This window comes from Triturus cristatus, chromosome 6 (genome assembly GCF_964204655.1).
Source record: "Triturus cristatus chromosome 6, aTriCri1.1, whole genome shotgun sequence".
Taxonomy (NCBI): domain Eukaryota; kingdom Metazoa; phylum Chordata; class Amphibia; order Caudata; family Salamandridae; genus Triturus; species Triturus cristatus.
This window is the reverse complement of record NC_140589.1, coordinates 214718749-214741216: the sequence shown is the minus strand read 5'-3', so window position 1 is coordinate 214741216 and position 22468 is coordinate 214718749. Positions and strand designations below refer to the sequence as shown.

The window sequence follows — 22468 nt, the reverse complement described above, 5'->3', positions numbered from 1 at the left end:
TGGTGGAGGGTCAGTACTATATTGTCTGTCAGTTGGCCCCATCGTGTCATTCCAATCTCCCCCCACAAGGGTCAGACCCTCCAGCAGTTCCCCCCAAACCCTAGAGATCCTGTTGACAAAGGTCACTCCTAGTGAAGGGGTAGCATAGATACTACCAATGGTAACATGCTCACAGCACAGTGTGCCCATGACAAATAGAAATCTGCCCTCTGGATCTACCCTGTGGGCTATGTGTTGGAACGGGACCCTACGATGTATTAGTATGGCTACTCCCCGGGAGCCCCTGGTGAATCCCGCGTGGTAAATATAATGGTAACCAAAGCGAGCCAAACAAGGGACTTTCATACCAAATAAGTGAGTTTCCTGGAGGAGTAAAATGTCGGCCCCATACTTTTTGGCCTGACGTGGAACAGCGCCGTGTTTGAATTTATTAAGAAGACCTCGAACATTTCATGAAACCACTGTAAGGTCCCCGAGGGGGGCTGTATCCTCCTCCATCTCTAAAGACACTATAGTGATGAATTTGGAATCTAGAAAACAAGTCTGCATAAAGGACAATAACAACAAAACTACATTTTCCAGATATCCCTCACCTGACACTGCCATGAACAAGCAGCATCTGTTGCGGCATAGGGTGCGCTAGGCCCCCAACAGGGGATACCCGGGCCCCCACGCCAACTGAGCCCAACCCACCCACAATACATTTAACAAGGGGGGGATCGAAGTGTTTCGGGCCTGGTAGCCCCATGGTCTGGCTTCCACGCCCATTCAGAGGAAGCGAGAATTAGGAGAGTCTCAGCGAATAACAGTCCGCGGCCACATTCAGCTGGCTGCTAGCGGTGTGACTGGATGGCTCAAGAGACGCGTTGTGGGCTGGTGGATTGCCTGTCTCAGCCGGTTCTATGACATCTCTTAGATTTGAGAGTCTCAGCGAATAACAGTCCGCGGCGACATACACCTGCCTGCTAGCGGTGTGACTGGATGGCTCAAGAGACGCGTTGTGGACTGGTGGATTGCCTGTCTGAGCCGGATCTATGACGTCTCTTAGATTTGGTTCTGCGAGGCCTATTTTGTTGCAATCCGCAGGAATATCACTCACATCCTAGCTGGATATAACAGCATATATTGCAAATTTAGGTCACGCCGTCTGCGCTTCACTGCTGTGAACGACTGGCGTTGCTGCTGGACCAGGCACGTATAATCAGGGAACACCATTATGGGCCTTGAATCATGCTGAAAGCGTTCTTTACGTGTCCAAGCAAATTGCAAGATTGCATCCCGGTCGGCGTAGTTCAACAGCTTTGCGATTACGGGCCTGGGATTTGCGCCTGGGGGTAGCTCCTGGGTCAATGCCCGCTGAGCGCGCTCTACGACAAAGCATGTAGAGAGTAGTTCCTGTGGCATGAGGTCTGTGAGCCACCAGGTAATGAAACGGGTCAGAAGGATCCTTCACATCCCTTCGGCAGGCCCACGAAGCGCAAGTTATTGCGCCTCGCCCGACCTTCTGCATCTTCCACTCTAGAGGCGAGTTCCTGGGATACTACGGTGAGTTTGTTGACTTTTTTCTGAAGGGTGGTCACAGCGTCCTCCACCCCTGAGACCCACACCTCCACCGCCGTGATGCGGTCGACTGCCTTCCTGAGATACTGCTGCAGGAATGAGACCTCCGACCTCACTGCGCTGTTCTTGGCATCGACCTTGTCTCTGGCATCGTTTATTGCCGCAAGCAGGGCCCCATTAACGGGGCATCGAGCCTGCCCCCTCGCTCCCCGTGGAACCACCAGCGGGTGTGGTGAAGTGATCCAAAGTGCCCTGTTTGGGGCCAGCCCTGCTAGGTGTGTCTCTGCCCATTGCGGTTAATGTCGGGGAGGTGGCAGAAGCGTCGAAGAGAAGAGGTGCTAATTCCGGGACTGCGCTGGCACAGGGGAAGGCACAACCTCAACGCAAAAGGCACTGCGGGGACCGAGCCCAGCTCCACCACGGGGAAACAACATCAGCGGGCCCTCATGGATCCAGGCGTGTCCTGGGCCGCACGCCGCACCAAGCCTAGCTCAGCCGCTTCCGCAACCCACGACTGCCTGCCAAGGAGACCCTATAAGAGGACCAGACTCTCTGTCAGACCGCCCGTCAACAGTGCCCCCAAGGATATGACAGAGCCCGGGACCATATATCTCGGCTGGGGCTCCAGAGGTCTCCCTGGTTTAAGAAGGGGGGTCGTCAATGTGAGCTACGGAGTAGATGCAGGACAGGGGGGGCTTGCTCACCAGACCCCAGTCGGCTGAGAGGCGTAGGTCTCATCGTGTCCTCCACCAACCTGCTGCACGAACCTGCCAGTGGCCATGAAACTATAATGCCCATGATGATCTCCCACCTATTCTGCTGCCACAGCATGTGCCTCAGTTGTCTCCGGTGGAGCGGTGTTAGACCTGGCACCATTGGCGTGGGTCTCCCTTCCATTTTTCGCTGTTGTCTCCTCTGTTTTTGCTGGTAATAGATGCTCTGGGCGCTGTGCCACTGCCATTCAGTGCCACAGCGCGAATGTTCCCTGTGTAAAGATGACATGAGAATTGGTATATCCATGATTGGCTTATTTGGTTTGCCTGTTAGTCCCTAGTAGCGTGGCCTGTATGTGCCCAGGGTTGGTAAACCAAATGCTGCTGGTGGGCCTTCAGCGCTGGTTTGCGCCACCCACAGAAGCAGCTTGTAAAGTGTGTCTCAGACCTGCCACTGCAGTGTCTGTGTGCAGTCTAGAACTGCCATCTTGGCTGTGAAGTGCACCCACTTCCCAGCCCCTGAACCTTCCCTTGGCATCATGTAAGCCACCCCTATGGTAGGGCGCATTGTATGTGTAAGGTAGGACATGCTCTGATGTTTGTAGCATGTCCTGGTAGTGAATTACACCCAATTTCGTTTTTCACTACTGTAAGGCTACCTGTTCTCCATAGGCCAGAATGGGAGGTTTGGCTATTACATCCTATAGTCCTAACTGACCCACAGAACATGGTAGAAAAACAAATTTAGTATGCCTGAGCTCAGAATATTAAAATACATCTTTTAGTGAAGTTTATTTTTATATTCTGTGTTTGAAAATACCACTTTTAGAAGGTAGGTATTTTTTTGCCTAAGCCTTCCTGTGTGCTTTGCTGTTATGTGTATTGGCTGTCTGGTTTTGGAGGGACAGGGCAGGCTGAGTCAGACCTGGGTTGAATAGAGAGATCTGCATTGGAGTATGGGGAGGGGTAGCTCCTGGACCTGAATAGGGCTGTGCCTGGCAAGGTGAATGCTGGCTCCACCTCCCACTGTGTATCTGATGGCAGAGCCCCTCTTTCTGAAAGGAAGGATGCAGCCTGGTAAACAAAGTGCTCCAGGGCTGGTCAGAACTGGTTCTGGCTGGGTTCAGTGACTTTTGACTCTTTAGAACAAAGACTTTTGGGGTATAAATATCTGTGCTGAAACCCCTACAAGTTAATAAACCCGAAGATTATCGCATTGCATGTTTGCGGGCCTCAAAGCACTCGCTAACCAAAGATCATCTCATCGAGTTCATCGCTTCACAACATCGCAGCGCGGACGCCGAGCGTTCGCCATTTTCATCGCATCGCATCAGGATCGTCGCTCCCTCGCGTGGTGCCATTTCTTTTCATTGTAACAAGATCGCACACGCAGCAGGCTCGGCGCATCATCCTCCCTTCGCTGCAAGGATTTCATCGCATCGCCGGCTTAGCGTGTAGAAGTTTGTCGCTTTGTCCTGCACACAAATCAGCGCTTCATCCTCCCTTGTGGCAAGGATTCAACGCATCGCTGGTTAGCGTAAGGAAAATCATCGCTACAACTCCTTAGCGACATTTTGGTTGCTTTGCTACAGAATCCAGGTATCTTGTGAGTAAAAGGGTCGCAGCGACCACTGCCTTGAACTGAACTCCTCTTTGCACATTTGAACTATTTTTGCAGCCTTTCAAGAGTAACCCTATTTTCTAGTATTGTGGATTTTTACTGTTATTGGTCTTGTGTTAAGTCTATATATAAAGATACTTATTGTGTGGTGTCCCTTGTAGTGTTCTTCACTGTGTTACTGTGTATGGTCATAAATGCTTCACACACTGCCTCTAAGATAAGCCTAACTGCTCGTGCTACGTTACCACAGGGTTGAGCAGGGGTTATCAAAGGGTGTAGCCCACTTACTCTGACTTAGGAAGAAGGGTCCCTACTTGGACAGTGGCCAGCCATTGCCAACTAGAGACCCCCATTTCTAACATTGGTGGTCACCGGTGAGGATCTGGACTTGCATTTATGATCGCATACAGTAATTATAGTGTACACTACTAGTGAGTGCAGACCATAACATAACCACGTACGTTTTTTGCGGTTTTGATTCTATTTTTGATTGTTATTGCCAGTTATTGCTACAATGGGCAAGCCCAGATCCAATGCCTCTGAGGATCTCTCCTGGGAAGAAGAGAAATTAGAAACCTACAATGCCAAGCATCTCAAATATTTTTGCAAACGCTTCACAGTCCCTATCACAGGTCTCACTAGAGGGAAAGAGTATTACAAGGCGCTGAAGGCCTGGTTAGAAGCCAGGGATGCCCCTAGGAATATGGAAGAGCCTGTGGAGGGGGGAAAAAATGCAGGAGAGCAGCAGGATGAAGTGGTAGATTTGGTAGGAGATAAAGCAGTTTCCAGCCCGGGCACTAGTGTGTCCTCAAGGGGTCTGACTCCAGAAGAGATGGAGGACAGGGAGAGAGGTAGGCGGCCTAATATAGAGATGGCTAAGCTTAAAATGGATGGTCAGAGGGATCTAGAGAATAAGAAGTTAGAATTTGAAATGATGAAAGTGAAACTTGAGCATGAGAGAATTTTGATGGAGTTGGAGATTAAAGCGAAGAGTATAGAGATCTCCCCCTCTGGAGGCAGCATACCAGTAGTGCATATTGAGAGTAGAGTGTATATACCCAAAGAGGTTATTAAGGATTTCCATAAAAGTGAAGATATTGGGCAATGGTTTGCCGCTTATGAATTAGCTATGGTGTCCCACCGGGTCCCTGAGAAAGATTGGGGAGTGGGGTTGTGGGGACGCTTTGTGAGTGAGGGGAAGGATACCTTGTTGGACCTGCCCCCAGAAAGTAGGATGGTTTATGCCCACATGTAAGAAGCTGAATGGCAGACAGGTTGATGGTAGATAAGAAGTTTATTGCAATAGAGAAGATCCCATCCATCAGCCAGCAGTCAATCAAGTAACCGTAGATTTTCAGAACAATGTAATGTACAACAGTCCATGACATCAGCCAGTTCTACCATGAGAATGTTAACCCCTCAATGCTACTTAACATGAGATACCACAAAGCTTTGATTAGCCGCTATGGTTTGACCCCTGAGATGTATAGGCAGAGATTTAGAACCTGCAAGAAACTAGAGGGTACCACGTGGGTTGAATATGTGTCTTTTTTTTGCAGAGCAATAGAGCGCTGGGTAAAAGGTAGCAAAGTAGAAACTTTTGAGCAACTTTATGATTTGATTGCATGGGAGCATTTATCTAGTAATTGTTTTCCTGAGCTACGCCAGCACCTGATTGATTGCAAGCTAACTAACCCTAGGAAGCTTGCTAAGGAGGCGGACCGCTGGGTTCGCACACGGGTTCGCAAGGATCCAGTGGGAGACTTCACCAAAGGTGGACAGGGTCCCCAGAAGAGAGGTGGGGGGACAGGGGTAAACCAAGGGAGTTCCACAGAGGGCCCCAAAGGAATTCCCAAGGGAACCAAGCAGTGGTGTCCCAGCCTCCCCAATATAAGAAGCCAGTGCCCCGGACAGGTAGGCCTGTTCAGAGGGGGCCCCTTACTTGTTTTAAGTGTGGGCAAGTGGGCCACAGATACTTTGATCCACAGTGTCCCCAAAGGGATGCTCCTGCACCACCCCGTGCACCACCCCGCCAGCTTGCTAGTGTAGCCCTGGGAGGGGAGGAGATGGGTGCCCAAGGTGGGTGGGATCCCGTAGAATTGACCCTTGTCTCACTAGGAGACTTTGAGATGGTCCCTAAGCCTGCACTGCCTGATAACACTAAAAAGTACAGGCAGTGGGTGACCATCAATGGCCATAGAGTGGAGGCTCTAAGGGACACAGGAGCCAGTGTAACTGCTGTCAGCTCCCGGTTGGTGTCCAAAGAGCAGATTGTTCCCCATGCATTCTACCCAGTAGTGTCCGCAGACAACTCAGAGCCAATGTGAGGTGGCTCAGGTTCTCTTTGAGTGGGGGGGTCTCAGGAACTCTTCAGGTGGCTGTGAGGCCCGCTATGCCTGTAGACTGTCTGTTGGGCAATGATTTAGAGAACTCCCCGTGGGCTATGGTGGAGGGGAAATCTCACTTGAAAATGTTGGGTCTGCCTGAGTGGGCGTGTGCTACCACTCGGTCCATGGCAGACAAGGAGGGTGTTGAGAAAGATCTGGAGCCTGAGAGTATGGCCCAGGTCCCTGCCTTAGAGAGAAGGAGCAGGGGGCGCGGGAAACCGGCCCCCTTGGTTCCCACGTCCCAGGAGGGAGCAGACCCTGAGGGGGATGCCCTGGAGCCTACTGGGGAGCAGAGTGCCAACCTGGGGGACCTGCCTGAGCTGACCCATTGGCAGCAGGAAGCAGGGCCCACCATGGAGGAGTTTTGTGAGCAGCAAAGAGTTTGCCCTTCTCTTGAGGGTGTGCGCGACAGGCTGCAGCCCAGGCAGCGGGTGACATGTCTGGTTCACATCTGATTTATTGGGAGAACAGTCTCCTGTATAGCGAGCCTAAGGCTGCTGAGCCGGGGTCAGCCCATGTGCTGGTGGTACCCGAGTGCTTCAGAGCCTTCCTACTGGGGTTGGCTCATGACATTCCATTGGCAGGACATCTGGGGCAGACCAAGACCTTTGAGAGGCTGGCAACCCACTTTTATTGACCCCAGATGCGCAGGAGCTCAGATACGTATTGCAGAACCTGTGAGACTTGCCAGGCAAGTGGGAAGAGTAGGGGGAAGATCAAAGCCCCACTCCAGCCCTTTCCAGTTGTTAGTACCCCATTCGAGTGGATGGGCATTGACATTGTGTGGCCTCTGGACCCCAAGACAGCCATGGGTAACCGGTACATCCTGGTCTTGGTGGACCATGCCACCCGGTACCCTGAAGCCATCCCGCTCAGGACAGTGACGGCCCCCGTGATGGGACGTGCACTGATGGGGATCTTCTCCCGCGTGGGGTTCCCCAGAGAGATGGTGTCTGAAAGGGGTACCAACTTCATCTCCCAGTATATGGAGTCTCTGTGGAAGGAGTGTGGGGTAACTTATAAGTTCACCACTCCTTACCACCCCCAAGGTAACGGTCTGGTTGAAAGGTTCAACCGGACCTTGAAGGGCATGATCATGGGCCTAGAAGAGCCCCTGAGGAGTAAGTGGGATGTCCTCTTGCCATGCCTGTTGTTTGCATACTGTGAGGTGCCCCAGAAGTCCTTAGGGTTCAGTCCCTTTGAACTGTTCTATGGCCATCCGGTAAGAGGGCCTCTGAGTCTGGTCAAGGAAGGCTGGGAGCAATCTCCCAGGAAACCTCCCCAAGATGTATTTAGCTACATGTTGGCCTTCAGGAACCAGACTCGGCGTTTCAGAAAAATTGCTGAGGCAAATCTGGAAGCCAGCCAGGAGGAGATGAAACGATGGCATGACCAGAATGCCACTCTGGTCGAGTTTCAACCTGGTCAGAAGGTTTGGGTACTGGCCCCAGTGGAGCCTTGTGCACTCCAAGATAAGTGGACCGGTCCATTTGAGGTGGTGGAGTGCAAAAGTCCAGTTACCTACTTGGTGGGCTTTAAGTCTCCCAGGAACCCCCATCGGGTCCTGCATGTGAACCGTCTAAAGCCCCACTTTGAGAGGTCTAAAGTGGGCATGATTCTTGCCACAGATGCTGGAATGGAGGAGGAGAGTGAGCCTCTTCCTGACCTCCTGTGTGCAGGAGAGAAGGATGGGTCAGTGGAGGGTGTGGTCCTCTCCACCACACTGACCCCTGAGCAGCAGAGAGATTGTCACTAGCTGTTGGGGCAATTTTCTGATTTGTTTCCCCTGGTGCCTGGTGTCACTGATTGGTGCGTCCATGAGGTAGACAACGGGGACAGTCCTCCTGTCAAGCACAAGGCTTACAGAGTGACTGACAGGGTCAGGGCCTACATTAAGGAGGAGGTCTCCAAAATGTTTGCCCTAGGGGTGATTGAGTCCTCTAGGAGCCCTTGGTCCAGCCCCGTGGTCTTGTTACCAAAAGCTGCAGCACCTGGTGACACTCCGGAACTTAGGTTCTGTGTGAACTACCGAGGTCTCAATTCGGTCACGAGGACCAACGCGCACCCCATTCCCAGAGCTGATGAGCTCATAGATTGGTTAGGGGCTGACCGGTACCTCAGCACGTTTGATCTAACGTCTGGGTACTGGCAGATCGCCTTAACTGATGGGGCAAAGGAGAGGTCAGCATTCTCCACCCCAGATGGGCACTACCAGTTCCGTGTGATGCCCTTTGGGATGAAGAATGCCCCTGCCACCTTTCAGAGGTTGGTCAACCAGGTGTTGACTGGGCTGGAGGATTTCAGTGCCGCCTACCTGGATGACATTGCAGTGTTTAGTTCCTCCTGGGAGGACCACTTGCACCACCTCTGGGAAGTGTTGATGGCGCTGCGCAGAGCAGGCCTCACAATCATGGCCAGTAAGTGCCAGATTGGGCAGGGTTCTGTGGTGTACTTGGGACACCAGGTGGGGAGTGGCCTGGTGGCAACCCTCCAACCCAAGATTGAAACCATCCTGGCTTGGGAGACCCCAAGGACCCAGACCCAGGTGAGGGCCTTCTTAGGACTTATGGGTTACTACAGGAGGTTTGTCAAGGGGTATGGCAACATTGTTGCACCCTTGACTGAAACGGCCAAAGATTGTGAACTGGACTGACACCTGTCAGAAAGCTTTTGATGCCCTCAAGACTGCCATGTAAACAGCACCCAGACTCCAGGCGCCCAATTTTGCTAAGGAATTTATTGTCCAGACAGACGCTTCAGAGCATGGGGTGGGGGCTGTTCTGTCACAGATGAATGAGGGGGGACTAGACCAACCTGTAGCCTTCATCAGTAGGAGGCTACTTCCACGGGAACAGAGGTGGAGTGCAATTGAGCGTGAGGCATTTGCTGTGGTCTGGGCACTGAAGAAGCTGAGACCATACCTGTTTGGGACTCACCTCCGGGTTCAGAAAGACCACAGGCCCCTCAGATGGTTGATGCAGATGAGGGGTGAGAATCCCAAGTTGTTGAGGTGGTCCATTTCCCTACAGGCTATGGACTTCACGGTGGAACATCGCTCTGGTACAGAGCACGCCAATGCTGATGGTCTGTCCAGATTTTTCCGCCTTAGGGATGAGAACTTCCAAGGGGATGGGTAGTTCTCCCCCCATTTCAGCTGGAGGGGACGCGTGTTAGACCTGGCACCATTGGCGTGGGGGGCTCCCTTCCATTTTTCGCTGTTGTCTCCTCTGTTTTTGCAGGTAATAGATGCACTGGGCACTGTGCCACTGCCATTCAGTGCCACAGCGCAAATGCTCCCTGTGTAAAGATGACATGAGAATTGGTATATCCATGATTGGCTTATTTGGTTTGCCTGTTAGTCCCTAGTAGTGTGGCCTGTATGTGCCCAGGGCTGGTAAACCAAATGCTGCTGGTGGGCCTGCAGCGCTGGTTTGCGCCACCCACAAAAGCAGCTTGTAAAGTGTGTCTCAGACCTGCCACTGCAGTGTCTGTGTGCAGTCTAGAACTGCCATCTTGGCTGTGAAGTGCACCCACTTCCCAGCCCCTGAACCTTCCCTTGGCATTATGTAAGCCACCCCTATGGTAGGGTGCATTGTATGTGTAAGTTAGAACATGTTTGATGTGTGTAGCATGTCCTGGTAGTGAATTACACCCAATTTTGTTTTTCACTACTGTAAGGCTACCTGTTCTCCATAGGCCAGAATGGGAGGTTTGGCTATTACATCCTATAGTCCTAACTGACCCACAGAACATGGTAGGAAAACGAATTTAGTATGCCTGAGCTCAGAATATTAAAATACATCTTTTAGTGAAGTTTATTTTTATATTCTGTGTTTGAAAATACCACTTTTAGAAGGTTGGTATTTTCTTGCCTAAGCCTTCCAGTGTGCTTTGCTGTTATGTGTATTGGCTGTCTGGTTTTGGAGGGACAGGGCAGGCTGAGTCAGACCTGGGTTGAATAGAGAGATCTGCATTGGAGTATGGGGGGGGTAGCTCCTGGACCTGAATAGGGCTGTGCCTGGCAAGGTGAATGCTGGCTCCACCTCCCTCTGTGCTTCTGATGGCAGAGCCCCTCTTTCTGAAAGGAAGGATGCAGCCTGGTAAACAAAGTGCTCCAGGGCTGGGCAGAACTGGTTCTGGCTGGGTTCAGTGACTTGTGACTCTTTAGAACAAAGACATTTGGGGTATAAATATCTGTGCTGAAACCCCTACAATTTGTATTGCTCCTGGACAACAAGAGGAACCTCTGTCTGTGTAACTGAAGGAATCTGCAGGAGAGGACTGTCCTTGTGCTTGTGTGCTGTTTCTTGGACTGGCCTGCAGTGGTTACTACTGGACTTGGAAGAAGAGGAAAAGGACTTTGAAGGAACTTTTATTTTATCTTTCTACAGCAATCACCCAAGGGCTAGAAGAGAGCTAGCCTCCTGCTGGAGTCTCAGGCACATCAGACTCCACCACCAGCCTCCTGTTTCCTCCCAGCGAGGATTTCTATCTGCAGATGAGGCTCCTGTGAGTTCCAGGGCCTCTAGTTCTACTATGGAGAAGAGAGTGCTGAAAATCATCGCTAACACCCGTTATCGAGCCGCCGCAGCTGAAAAGCGTAAGGAAAATCATCGCGCTGCTGCCGCTGAGTGCTCGCTACCGGAGATCATCGCATCGCCCGTCTGCAGGCTGCCAAAGGCTCGCTGACTTCAAGATTATCGCATCACCTGTGTGCGGGCTGCCAAATGCTCGCTAACCCGAAGATTATCGCATTGCATGTTTGCGAGCCTCAAAGCACTCGCTAACCAAAGATCATTGCCTCAAGTTCATCGCTTCACGACATCGCAGCGCGGACGCCGAGCATTCGCCATTTTCATCGCATCACACCAGGATCGTCGCTCCCTCGCGGGCGCCATTTCTTTTCATCGCAACAAGATCGCACACGCAACAGGCTCGGCGCATCATCCTCCCTTCGCTGCAAGGATTTCATCGCATCGCCGGCTTAGCGTGTAGAAGTTTGTCGCTTTGTCCTTCACACAAATCAGCGCATCATCCTCCCTTGCGGCAAGGATTCAACGCATCGCTGGTTAGCATAAGGAAAATCATTGCTACAACTCCTTAGCGACATGTTGGTTGCTTTGCTACAGAATCCAGTTATCTTGTGAGTAAAAGGGTCGCAGAGACCACTGCCTTGAACTGAACTCCTCTTTGCACACTTTGAACTATTTTTGCAGCCTTTCAAGAGTAACCCTATTTTCTAGTATTGTGGATTTTTACTGTTATTGGTCTTGTGTTAAGTCTATATATAAAGATACTTATTTTTTTATAACTACTTGTGTGGTGTCCTTTTGTAGTGTTCTTCACTGTGTTACTGTGTATGGTCATAAATGCTTCACACACTGCCTCTGCCTAACTGCTTGTGCTACGTTACCACAGGGTTGCGCAGGGGTTATCAAAGGGTGTAGCCCGCTTACTCTGACTTAGGAAGAAAGGTCCCTACTTGGACAGTGGCCAGCCATTGGCAACTAGAGACCCCCATTTCTAACAAGCGGCTCCTCTCAAGACAGGGCGAGGGCCCGAGCGGGAACGTGGGTCTCCTAGCTGGCAGGGCTTGCGGGAAGGCGGCATCAGTGACCGACGAGAGACCCCAGTCAGGTGAAGATGTACAACAGCTGCCCGGACTGTCCCGCCGTCGACAGGGCCACTGCAGTTCACTCCCAACCCTGTGTGCCCCCGTGATTGTGCCCGTTTTTCTTCTGTACCCTGTGTGCCCCTGTGATTGCGCCCGTTTTTCTTCTGTACCCTGTGTGCCCCCGTGATTGCGCCCGTTTTTCTTCTGTACCCTGTGTGCGCCCCCGTGATTGCGCCCGCCCCTCTGTGATCCCTCCCCCGCTGCCCCCGGGCCTCTTTCCCGCCGCTGTGTCCCTACGACTCCGCCCCCCGCTACCCCATTCGCCACCCCGCTCCCGCGTCCCAGCTGGTCCTCCCTCCCACTACCCCTTAAATGGAGGCCGCGCAGCACTGAAGGGAGCGAACTTTGACCCTGCCTGCAGGTAGGTCGCCCCCCCAGCCACCACACGGTCCTCCTGTGCAGCCGCCCGCCTGTGCCCTCGTTACTGCTGCTGCCCGGTAAGCTCTCCTGGGCCTGCCGCGTCTGTGTCTCTGTCCCCGGTTCCCCCGTGCCCTGTTGTTTCCCGTTTCTCTTCTGTGCCCCGTGCACCCCGTGATTGTGCCCGTTTTTTCTTCTGTGCCCTGTGTGCCACCGTGATTGCGCCCGATTTTCTTCTGTACCCTGTGTGCCTGCGTGATTGCGCCCGCCCCTCTGTGACCCCTCCCCCTCTGCCCCCCGGTCCTCCTTCCCGCCGCTGCGTCCCTACGACACTGCCCCCCGCTGCCCCATTCGCCACCCCGCTCCCGCCTCTCAGCTGGTTCTCCCTCCCACTACCCCTTAAATGGAGGCCGCGCAGCGGCCGCGCAGCGGGCGCGCCGCTGGCGTGCCGAAGGCGCGCCTAAGGTAAGCCCATCTGCGCCCGTCCGCGCCTGGACCACGCCCAGTGCCAGGACCCCTGGTTCGCGCTGGAGTCAACCCACCCGTCGGAGTTACGACGCCGCCGCCCTCCACGCACTCAACACAGGCCGACCGCCAGCCTGCTTCCGAGCCACCCCAAAACGCACCCACGGAGCCTTCACCTGCCATGCCTGCAAGTTCACCTGCCCCCGGTCCTTCACCGCACCCACCAGAACACAGAACAGGCACCAACAGCAACCACCTCAAGTGCATCCTGCTCAACACCCGCTCCGTCCACAAGCACGCCGTCGAACTCTGGGACCTCCTAGACACGACAACGACGGACGTCGCCTTCCTTACGGAAACCTGGATGAACGCCTCCTCAGCCCCCGACATCGCCATAGCCATCCCGGACGGCTATAAGATCACCCGGAGGGACCGCGTCAACCACACCGGAGGTGGCATCGCCATTGTCTACAAAAACACCATCCGCGTCACGACCAACACCGAAGACACCCTCACCACCGCCGAGCACCTCCACTTCCAGATACACACCGACCCCAAGACCACCCTCAGAGGTACTCTCATCTACAGACCCCCGGGACCACGCACTCAATTCAGCGAAGTCATCGCAGACTTCATCAGCCCGCTCGCCCTCACCTGCCCCGACTACATCCTCCTAGGGGACCTCAACTTCCACCTGGACGACAACAAGGACAATAACACCACCACCTTGCTAGACAACCTCGCCAACCTCGGACTCAAGCAACTGGTCAACACCCCCACACATTACGCCGGCCACACGCTTGACCCCATCTTCTCCTCCAGCAACCACATCTCCTTCAGCCACTCCACCGAGCTACACTGGATGGATCACAGCTGCGTCCACTTCAACTTCAGGAAAACCACGACTCTCCACCACCAGCAACAAGCTCCCTGAAGATGCTGGAGCAAGATCACCGCCGACCAGCTCACCACCTCCCTGAGCCAAAACACACCCACCAACACTACGGACCCCAACGAAGCAGCCCGCAACCTCACGCAGTGGATCACCAACTGCGCCAATGCCCTTGCACCACTGAAGAACCCCCCTAGCAATCACGACAGCAAGAATGCCTCATGGTTCACCGACGACCTCAAAGACTCCAAGAAATCCTGCCGTTCCCTCGAGAAAGCCTGGCGCCACGACCAATCTACAGAAAACATGACAGCCCTCAAGAACGCCATCCGCAACCACCACCAGCTGATCCGCACCACCAAAAGGACCTCATTCAGAGACCGACTGGACAACAACAACCACAACAGCAAGGAACTCTTCAGCATCGTTAAAGAGCTCTCCAACCCCAGCGTCAGCAACAACGACATCACGCCGTCGCAAGACCTTTGCGACTCACTCGCCACGTTCTTCTACCGCAAGATCGCCGACATACATGAAAGCTTCAGCGCTCAGACTACATACCCATCCACCGGACCTACGCCCCCACCACCACCGTTTGCGCCTGGAACCCTGTGAGCACTGAAGACACCACACACACGATGAACACCATCCACTCCGGCTCCCCAACCGACCCCTGCCCACACCACATCTTCAACAAAGCCGGCTCCATCATCGCACCCCAACTCCGAGATATCATCAACAGCTCCTTCGCATCTGCCACATTCCCGGAGAGCTGGAAGCATGCGGAAATCAGCGCCCTCCTGAAGAAACCCACCGCGGACCCCACAGACCTCAAGAACTTCCGTCCCATCTTGCTCCTCCCCTTCTCCGCAAAAGTAATCGAGAAAACCGTCAACAAACAGCTGACCACCTTCCTCGAGACAAACGGCGCCCTCGGCCCATCACAGTCCGGATTCCGAGCGAACCACAGCACTGAGACCGCCCTCATCGCAGCCACCGACGACATCAGGACCCTACTCGACAACGGTGAAACTGCCGCCCTCGTCCTCCTCGACCTGTCGGCCGCATTCGACACGGTCTGCCACCGCACCCTGACAACCCGCCTCCACCACGCTGGGATCCAAGGAAAGGCCCTGGAATGGATCATCTCCTTCCTCTCCGACAGAACTCAGAGAGTCCGTCTCCCGCCCTTCTGCGCAGCAGCCACCAAGATCATCTGCGGCATATCCCAAGGATCTTCACTCAGCCCTACCCTCTTCAATGTCTACATGAGCCCCCTCGCAGCCATCGCACGCAAACACAACCTCAACATCATCTCCTATGCAGACGACACCCAACTCATCCTCTTCCTCACCAACGACCCCACCACCGCCAGATCCAGCTTCCAGGAAGGAATGAAAGACGTCGCGGAATGGATGAAGCTCAGCCGTCTGAAGCTGAACTCAGACAAGACGGAAGACCTCATCATCGGACCATCCCCCTCCGCCTGGGACGACTCCTGGTGGCCCACAGCTCTGGGCCCCGCCCCCATACCCACGGACCACGCACGCAACCTGGGTTTCATCCTGGACTCCTCCCTCACGATGACCAAGCAAGTCAACGCCGTTACGTCTACCTGTTTCAACACCCTCCGCATGCTCCGAAAGATCTTCCGATGGAGCCCCACTGGAACCAGGAAGACGGTCACCCAGGCCCTCGTCACCAGCCGACTGGACTAAGGAAACGCCCTCTACGCTGGGACCACGGCCAAACTACAGAAAAGACTCCAGCGCATACAGAACGCATCGGCACGACTCATCCTGGACATCCCCCGACACAGCCACATCTCTCCCCACCTGAGAGACCTGCACTGGCTCCCCGTCAACAAGAGGATCACGTTCAGACTCCTCACCCACGCACACAAGGCTCTCCACGACATGGGACCCGAATACCTCAACAACCGCCTCACGTTCTATACACCTACCCGCCAGCTCCGCTCTGCCAGCCTCGCCCTCGCCATCGTCCCACGGATTCGCAGAACCACCACAGGAGGAAGATCCTTCTCCTACTTGGCGGCCAAGACGTGGAACTCCCTCCCCGCCCACCTACGACTATCCAGGACCACCTCTCCTTCAGGAAGCACCTCAAGACCTGGCTCTCTGAGCAGTAGCGGCACCCCCCCCCCCAGCGCCTTGAGACCCTCGCGGGTGAGTAGCGCGCTCTACAAATGTGATTGATTGATTGATTGATCCCAATCTGCCTCCGTCGGAGCACTGCGTGGGGGGGAGAGAGAGAGAGAAGATGGCGGCCCTAGCAGAACTCGAGGCCCCAATGCCTGTAGGGTTTGCAGGTAGGCCGCAGCAGCGATCGTCCGATTCCTCCTCCCCCGGCAGTGGTGGGGGCTATGGCCCGGCAGCGTCCGGCGTCTCAGGGGTGCCAGGTCCTCCCAGCGGCTCAATGCAGCAAGAGAGCCCCAGTCGAGGCCTCTCCATGTGAGTAAAAGCACTCCGGGGGAAGGAGGGCGGGCTCCCCTCGTCTGCCAGGCCAGCACCATCACAGATTGCCGTGCAGGGGGGCCTGATGACACAAGGCACCCCTGCTGTCGCTGAGTCGCTCACCTTTGGGGCTCCGGCCCCACTGTCACGCCGCTATCAGCTGGTCCGTGCACCGTGCACGCTGGGCCGGCACTACGGCAGAGTGCCGTGCGGGGGGCCAGATAACTTGGGGTACCCCTTAGCTGTCACCAAGACGTGCACCTCCAGGGCTCTGGCCCCACTATTGCGCCCTTATCAGCTGGTCCGTGCCCCATGCGGGAGCCGTCCACCCGGGAACCGGTCTGCACCCCTCCGGCGGTCTCATGTGCGACGAAGCACTTGTCGCGGTTTTCCATCAGCCAGACGTCAGGAAAGAAGGCACTTCATGCTGTCGGGATCAATGCTTTCGCCAATTAAGTTTCTCTGAACAGGATTAATGCCAGATGATATGCGGATTATGGCATGGACACGCAGAGCTTGATTAGGCTGCATCCGCCATGATGGCCTTCCAAGCCTCGCCCCCCTTGTAGTCTCGTTTTTAACCATACCATAGTGATCAGTTAATAAAGGTTCCCTGGAGCACTCATTGCAATTTTTATTACACGTACTGCACCCACTCTACTCACTACTCTATGCCCCCCCACACATAGAGCCTCCTGGTGTGCTATTCTAAAAACCTCCAGCAAAGAGCCCCCCTGAGGGGCCTTTTGGGCATTGCAGCGCTGGCCCAACGAGGAGGTGCCCTATTATGAAACATGACAACTCTCGGGGTGTGTGAGGGCCTTGCTCCTTATTGGAGCTCTCCCCCCTCTGATCCTTCTCCTACCTGGTTTCCCCACAACTCTCCTTCGCTTTCCTCTCTCCCTCCTCTGTCCCTCTTTCCCCTTCCTTCCATCACCCTTAGGAACTGCATACCACTCCTTGATCCCTTTGGCATCATCACACAGCAAAAATTCTGTAAATTGTTGCCACATGGATAATATAGCATTCACAGCCCCTTGGACTGAGAACCATCAGCTAAGTGACACAGTTGGGATGACTCTTTCTTTGATGCCACACAAAGCATAAAATGAGAAATATTTGCGTTTTAGTTCCCGCGCATAACAAAACAGTGCACCAGAATGGACTGAAAAGTTAATAGAATTCTTCAGTAAGTCTGAAGATTGTAAAGATGCTTTTAGCACACCATCTAAAAGTGGCAAGGATCTCTTACAGGGAAGCACTTCAGCTCAGGTATCGATTTTGTCAGGTCATCACACACAATTTTCATATACGTAGCCGAATCACTGCAAATGAAAACAATATAACTCCATTCTTTGTTGAACTTGGAAAGAACCTTATAGCAGCAGCATTCCAAGTGACAATGCGTTTCATGTTTCCAAAAGTCTGTTGACATGTTTTCACCACTATCCCATATGTTTGGTGATAGCACTCTTTTCACATATACTTGTCACTAAACCTTGCATTGAATGTTTAAAGCCTGGGGTGTTGGCAATTCACCTACTATCAATACTGACTCACTAGAAACTGTGGGCTGATGTATCAAGGGGTTTGACCCCTTTTCTGTGGGTAAATGTGATGGCACATATTGGGAAAGATTTTACGAAACCAGCCATTTTACCTATCAGTGAAAGAATCAAAATCAGCCAAAATATAAAATATGATGTTTATATGTTCAGATTAACCCGGCATCTTTAGACCGAAAAAAGCAAAAGGAAGAAGAAACAATATTTTAGTGACATCCCTATACAACAAAACTCAAGCAGAATAATGTTAGCCAGTCTTTCTTGCTGCTAGCTTGTATAACAAAGTTATATTGTATTACCCCTTCAGGAAGAACAAAAATGACTCTTTCACTCTTCTTTTCCTTTCTTTGAATAGCATTTATTTTGTGGTTATGCAGTTGTTGTTTCTTTGTTTTTTTTTATGTTTACACCTGTGAGAGCTATTTCCCTTTCGGTGGGGTTTTATCAGTTATTATAGGTTTAAACCTAAAACCGGACAGCCTACATATAATACACCCAAATTCTCACATATGGCTAAACGTTGTGTGATATATTTTTTGGACACTAATGGTTAATCAAAAGAACACACACACACTCACAAAATCAATGTTACACGCTCATGCTAATTGCCTCTTCATATATCATTGATCTCAGAAATAATAAGCTCAAAATTAGCCATTTACCTTTCAGACATTAAAATCCCACATTACAGCATTTGCAAGTAACAGGTGCTATTATTAACCCATTTGCACACTACTGTTTTCTTCAGTCTTATACGGATGATTAAAATGAATGATTGTCATGTTAAATGCAATGTACAACTTGCTATCATACCTTCTCTGGTGTTAAGGTAGAGATTGACTATTTCTGCCTCCTGTAAACTTCAGACTCATCCTTTCATCATGAGATAAGACCAAATATAGTTTTATAGCACAACTGGTGCTGATCAAAGAACATGTGAGTTGGCAGAGCCCAGCAGTAAGTTATGTGAATTCCAACCAATGACGAGTTTCTTCTGAAACCTTGCAGAAACTCAGTGATATGAATGTTCATAAATATTAATTAATTTAGCTAAAATTCTAAATTTGAAATTGAATTGTATTTTGTATTTAAACTGCAAAATAACGAAAGAAAAAATTGGAAAAAAAAAGTTGGATGAAGTTCAGTTTGTGGGTGAGTGCCAATGATCTCCTGGACAGGTGTTGCACTTTCTCCGTCTTCTTGTTGGGATTTTTGTGTATTTGTGATTCTGGAATAACTCCATGGAGATAAACTACAGATAAGGGGATATGCAATATTATTTTGCATTACTCTTTCCTCTTTTCCTTAGATGTTCTTTCAAGTTAGACCCATGACTCACTGTTTACCTACTACTGAATGAACATGTATAATGTATGCAGTAACCATTTGACCCATTTGCCTCTGCTTCTTTCCCTTCAGGAGGAAATATTTCCCTGGCAGGGCGCATTTCTTTCTTGCCCAATAAAGCTCATTTGTTCCATCAGTTGTCAGAGAAAGAAGTATCACAGCACAGCCTTCACCTGATGAACAATTCACCCCAACCTTACTGCAACAGTGGCATGATCAGACTCACCATTGTCCTCTAAGAAGGGTGTTTGGTAGCGGCGTCTAGCCCGGTGTTAGAGCACTAGCAGTAATTACTGGATCTATCAGAGAAACATCATGTCAATAAATATATTCCTTATGTGTACAATTGGCAATGTCAAATGTTTGCATTATGCTGTTAACTCACCATACATCGTAAGGATGAAAAACCTGTCTACTACTAGTGACAAAATGTAATTAAACTGTACTCGTGTTCAAATTGACTGGTGCACTGGTTTGTACAAGGTGGTAATGTACCTAACATGTTCCTTGAGGATATTTCTAAGAAGTGAATTTTCCTTCTCTTCAATGAATCTTGTTAAAAGAACCAAAAACATCAATCCACTTTTGGTTTGATAGTGGAGTGATGTCACTCAATGCTTTTTTTCCTACTTACAGGGTAAAACCCACTATTGTGAAGGGGTCCTGCTTGTATCTTTATTCCAATTTCCAATGATTTCTTGGACAAGTAGGAATATAAAGTTGCTCAATATCAAGGAAGCAACCATTGTTATCAGTCCGAAGGTGGCAGACCCCTTCTGCTTTTGAGTTTTTAGTTATTTATACGATTGTTATATTATACATGCAAATAAACAAGTTCAAATTGTATAAGGTCTTTTATAGTCAACAGAAAATAATCATAAAAGAAAGAAAATGTATATAATTGATCCACAATCTAGCATGAAAAGGATTTTTTTTTTAATTAAGACATTAAGGATCAATATTTTTAAATTAACTAGTATTCACTAGCTCTTGACTTCAAACTCACTGTACCATTTTCCTGGATGAAAAATGCACTTCCATAATTTTTGAAGAAATGCAACTGTGATACACACCTTTTAGGAGAAAACAAGACAATATTATCCCCTCAAAAAAGAGAAAGAGGTCTATCATTCTTACTATTCCATCCTGCCATAGGTTACACACATAACACAAAGTGATGTACTAAGACAGAAGTCACAATTTCTCTTATACTACTTCAGCTATGTAGAGGAGATTCCTCTTTTTGGAAATGAGCCTTCACCTACATTTTGTTGCAGGCTTCATTAGCTTGCTTTTCGCCATCTTCAAAAATTAGAACATATTACCATATGTTGAGTTTTAGTATAATCTTTAACCAAAAAGTGCAATGCTCCTCATGGGAGGTCTTACTGTTTTTTGCTGGATGGTTGTCATATAAATATTTTGAAGGGCCATAGTCAATGTTGTTAGTGCCCATTGATTGGTCCCTGCTATATAATTTGAGAAACAATTGTAATAGTAAATAACATCAAGAAGTGAGTGTAGATATTAAAGTTTCTTCTAAAACTATTCATAGATCCATATGTTGAACACATTGTTTAGTGAAAGGAAATGATTGAACTGAGGGAAATCCCAAGTAAATTATCTTCCCCTCAGCTAAGAAGTGTACTTCTACCCGGGTCTAAACAGTTTTTTTTTCTAAATGTGAATTTCCATTCTGCCACTTTTGTTTAACTATGTGTAACTGTGGCTGTAATTGAATACATGCCAACCATATTCGAAATTTGTCTTCATGTTGTAAATATGCTAAAAGACTGATACATGTGTGAGAAATGTATAACATTCACCCAGGTGAAATGTTGAAACGGATTATATAATATTGCAGATCACTCACCAAAAATCTTGATAAATATTCATCCATCTAGAAGCATCATATTACACTAACAGAGGAATTAAGCATTCTGAAGTATTTCCCCTATGGACCAGTAACATCGCTAAAAGTGTTAAACTTAAATCGTAGCAAATGTACACACATTCATTTTTGTAAAACAACTATTTGAGTTTTTGAACATCAGAACCATGATTGTCAGAAATTGCAGCTAATCATCAATTTCTGGATTTTGCTATGAGACTACATTTTCAACATATGACAGAGTGTGAGGGTCCATTAGTGAGGCCATTGATAGTTAAGTCAAACTTCAGAATCTCTGCCTTATGGCTTCTTATTTTCCTTGATAAAAAGTTGGTTTGTGCTTCATGTTTTCACTGATGATTTATGTAATTGTAAAGTCCTTGAAAAATAGAAAATATCTTAGCCATTTATTTGTCACAACATCAAATAAATTGAAGAAGGTTTCCCAATACAACCTGGTTGTCTTTTTGTGTTATAACAATTATATCGTAGATATCATTAGTAGCTGAATGTTAACAATCTCCTAATTCAAATTTATCAATTATATCTTTCCTTTAAAAGTGCCAATATTATGGAATAATACATTTCATCAGGAAAGTGTTTTATTAAAAGTTTGAAAGTTGGATGAATGCAAACTGGAGGCAAGGGTTGAAAATAGTTAATTCTCTATCACATCAGAAGATGATTCAATGAAGGTTTATCTACAGTCGTTTTCCTCAGCTCTTTATTTTAGGTAATTGCTAGGGGAGGGTAAAAGAATGGCAGTTGAAAGAAGAGGGAGCACCCACAAAGTTGTAACTTTGTAGATATTTACAACAGATAAAAGGGCTTTAGACCTCCTTACCACATGGACACATACTCCTAACATGTTTAGTGTGAGTGGGTAAATTGAGTTTAAAGATTTCCCAAAAACTATACTTCAAGGGGTTAGTTCACAGCAAAGAGGTGAAAAAAAGGAAAACAGTTAAATGTTTAATGCGCTAATGCGTATTTCCGTTTAAAAATAGTACGAACAGATTGTGGGAATTAATCTCAGCCACTTATATTTACACAGGACTATTTTAGGCTGAATAGCCAGGGCACATCTCCACTGAACTGTAATAAAAGCAATCACAGAAGAGTTTAGTGTGATTTTTTAGTTTTATGTGAGCATAATTTGCCCAAAAAATCATTTGGATTTGAGTTTTGCTCCATTTTAATCTTATGCAGTAGATGAATTCAAGAAAAAAATTCTTACTGTGAAACTAGTTGTCGAATGTAGACCACGTGCACTGCGCAAGCGCCATTCACCGTGAGACTTTGGAAATGTATAGAAAAGACATAGAGCTGTCATCTTGTGTGAATTTTGAATGCAAGGGTATACATCATGTACATATTTCCTGCAGATGACAACCCTAACATATGTCACATACTATGCATAGTCTACATAAACACTATGCATATTTCACATGGAAAAGGTTAATAATTTTGCCCACACCTTCCATGACCTTACTGACGAAGTCCAATCAGGCTGAAATATGTC

The 22468-nt window shown here is 49.6% G+C and overlaps 1 protein-coding gene across 1 annotated transcript in view; it reads left to right on the top strand.

Annotated features, from left to right (window-relative positions):
* Positions 1-21392, top strand: part of LOC146816660 (adhesion G protein-coupled receptor F3-like) — a 249865-nt gene extending 228473 nt beyond the window's left edge. Inside the window, exon 9 of the mRNA XM_085609540.1 lies at positions 19128-21392. The gene's annotated coding sequence lies outside the window, so the exon portion shown is untranslated. The remainder of the gene's footprint in view (positions 1-19127) is intronic.
* The last annotated feature ends 1076 nt before the right edge of the window (positions 21393-22468 follow it).